Source organism: Myxocyprinus asiaticus, chromosome 48, assembly GCF_019703515.2.
Source record: "Myxocyprinus asiaticus isolate MX2 ecotype Aquarium Trade chromosome 48, UBuf_Myxa_2, whole genome shotgun sequence".
NCBI lineage: Eukaryota > Metazoa > Chordata > Actinopteri > Cypriniformes > Catostomidae > Myxocyprinus > Myxocyprinus asiaticus.
Window position 1 is genome coordinate 27546809 of NC_059391.1, and position 3837 is coordinate 27550645.

Sequence of the window (3837 nt, forward strand, 5' to 3'; positions counted from 1 at the left end):
GAGTCTGGGTATTGTTGTTCTGTGTCTGTGATTTGATCATACAGCTGTTGCAGTGCTTTGTTCACATACGCGTTTGGCACGATATACACACTCACCAGAATAAACAAGGAAAACTCCCGCGGCGAGTAGAAAGGCTTACAGTTAATAAAGAGCGCTTCCAAATTAGGACAGCACATCCTCTTTAATGTTGTTACATCTGTACACCAACTTTCATTGATGTAAAAGCATGTTCCACCGCCTCTCGTTTTCCCCGTTAACTGCGTGCTGCGATCCGCTCTGAACAGCTGATCCCTTGGTTTGTACCTATTTTTGGTACATTTGATGAGGAATAATGATAAAAATTAATAGACAATATGGGCGTAACTGTCTGGTTCCAGAAGTAAAAAATATGTATATACATTGGAATTATTAATGATAACTTATAAACCTTTAAAGACAGACCTACCATGAGCTCTGAAGTTGTTAATTGATGGTATATGCTTCTGTAGAAGTCATCAATTTGCATTATTTCAACTTAATTTAAAAAAATAATAATCATGAATTCCTGATGAGGAACTGCAGTACCAATGATCCTGCAGAGAAAATTCCATAAATTAAAGAATCGGCAGTCCACAATGTGTGCCAGAAGAGCTCTGCAGTGACTGCCCACTTCCATGACGTACTGTAAATGATGCAGTCGAGTCGATTTTTCTACACTCTCAAACTATTTATATATATCTGAATATTTTGTTTCTATACTTATAATGAACCATTTTAAATCAATAGTTTTATATTTCTCCATCGTTTTTAATTTGATTATGTCATTCGCAATGCTTCATGGGATTGTAGTTCATTCCCTCATTAAAGACGTTCAGTACACAGTCTTGTACTTTTGTCTTTTTGTCCGATTTTCAAATACTTTTCTGTTCAAATCAAAGTTTGTAATGTTGTGATTCACCTCAGAGCTGGTTGGTTTCATTCATGTCTTAGAACTCTTTTATGAAGACTGACCAATTGAAAATAATGAATGGGGAAGCACTTCTGGAACCAAGATGACTGAAAAAGTGGGTGGGCACAGTTGCACTCTATTTTACTCATTAGTGGTAGTCTTATGGGACAAAATTACATTTCACATAATTCTCTCTAGCAGCATAAAAAATAAAAATAAAAATACACAGATAAACGTCAATTCCAGACCAAATGCGCATTGTTTGCTTTGGTCATTTGTTGTAGTTACGCTGAAACCTTCCTGTGTTTCACAGAAAGTCAAAAAAAAAGGAAAAAGGGAAACTTTTCATTCCAAAATCACTTGATCACACATCACATCGCAATTACGACTTCCGAACTCATAAATTGGAACTTCCAGGAGGACTTCAAAGCAGCAAATGATCAGGGGTTACGGAATTTAGAACGTGTTTTTTTTTTTTTTTTTTTTTTTGGGTGGTCTGAAAACTTAATGAGAGGAGAAAATAAAAAAAAATAAAAATAAAAAAAATGGAGATTCAAGGATCCAGAGAGAGCAGACTGTGTAATTTTGCAGCATGTATATTTCAGTGTTCGCAAAGAGTGTGTCTGGGCACACTGCACAAGAGTCTCAGCCCTTAAGTCACAGCGGGGGGCTGAGAACTGATGAGGGTTGTTTGTGAAACGACGGGCATTTCAAATGCCAATGCACTTACCAGGCACAAGCTGACTGGCATTAAAGACCACTGCGGCACACTGGCACGCTCTTAAAAAGATTCCTTTTAATTGCCCTTCTGAGATGCCCGGATTACCCACGATTTCTGTGCGACTGTGTTCTGTGCTGATAAACATAGTTAAAAGTGGTTTAACTTGGACAAAATTCTTCATATAAAATTGGGTTTTATTCTCCTTTCACTGAATGTGTTATGGCAACAATAAATATGGTAATTGTTTAAAACAAACACATTTTACAGTGGTGTTAATGTGATAATGAACCTGTGCCGAACTTGATAACCCTTTTCAATTTGTAGGACGTGGAACACATGACACACACACTAATTGGACACTAAACATCATAATTGCCTCTTTGGCTGATGACATTAAAACTGCAAATTAGCAGAATTTAAATTAAAATGTGCTAGATGGTCGCATTGCACTAATGCAGCAAATGGCATAAAGATTGGAAAATATATATGGATGTTTCTTCATCTAATGTCCCAGGGGTTCATTATTCATAAAAATGTCATTTCCATCAGCGTCATTTCCAGCACAGAATTCTATTGAACACAATACAGAATTCGAGATGTGCTGGTTATGACACTGTGCAGGGAATTTTCATGAATTTCAGAGAAAATGACAAAAATGACTTCTGTGATGCATGTACATACACTATTGGGCATTGTTTCTAGTAGGGGCGTGCAGCGAAGCCATTACCTGTATTTGTATTTGTTACTATGACAAAATTATTTGTATCTGTTTCTGTATTCGGATAGAACCGGATGTAGGCACGGCTTTAACCGTAAGTGCCTCAAAGCTCATTTTAAAATGTAACTCTATTACAATTATAGTTTCTGTATATAAAATATGCATCAGATAGGCATATTTATATTATAATTATTATTATTATTATTATAACCTAATAATAATTATTACTATTAAATTATATTATTGATATATTCTTTATATTTTATTACCAGATGAAGCTAGATATGTAGGCTACATTAACTGTAGAATGTGTTTTTAATTTTGGTTTCTCCTGGTATTTCTGACATTAATATCTGCTGAAACAGAATTTTTATTTAGCCTATGTCTGTGCGGTGTGCAAGTATAACAATGTTATTCTGGAGGCACGAGGTGTCAAGCAATTGTAAAAGGTCAAGCACACATTTTGTGGCCAATATTAAATAGCCTACAAATACAAACATTAAAAGAAATGATACAAAATTAATGAAGCCTATAAACAGGTGAGAGCACCGTAAATCTATATCAGAAAAGTTTTATGGCTACACTCGAGGCTTATTTTTTTGTGCACATATTTTATCATAATGTGGAGGACATAATTATTTAGTTAAATTACATGTGCAGAATTAGCAAAATGCAGTGGAATAAATAGCAAGAGCGAGCCTCTATATTTCTAGAAGAGAAAAGTGGAAAATAGCATATGTTTTGGTTTCTCTGCAATCCTCCGCAGGAATATTCTGAATAGATTTACATGTATTTAAACCTCTTTGGGGCATTTAAACTGTTTGGGAATAATGGCTAAACCATGCAATTACCTTCATTGGCGATATGGATATAAATATGGTCAGCTTTAAGAGATGGGCAGACGGGCGGGATCGATTGTGTAGATTTAGGTGCTGTTTCTTAACTATGGAGTCTAGGTCTATCTCATCAGATATCATATATATATATATCATTCAATATTGGTTTGTATAGTGTTTGTGTATGTGTATGTATATGTGTGTGTGTGTGTGTGTGTGTGTGTATGTATATACTGTATACAGAATGTATGTGTGTGTATGTATGTATGTGTATATATGTGTGTGTGTGTGTGTGTGTGTGTATGTATATACTGTATACAGAATGTGTGTGTGTGTATGTATGTATATGTGTATATATATGTGTGTGTGTGTGTGTGTGTGTATGTATATACTGTATACAGAATGTGTGTGTGTGTATGTATGTATAAGTGTATATATGTGTGTGTGTGGGTGTGTATGTATATACTGTATATAGAATGTATGTGTGTGTATGTATGTATAAGTGTATATGTGTGTGTGTGTGTGTGTGTGTGTGTGTGTAAATACTGTATACAGAATGTATGTGTGTGTATGTATGTATAAGTGTATATATGTGTGTGTGTGGGTGTGTATGTATATACTGTATACAGAATGT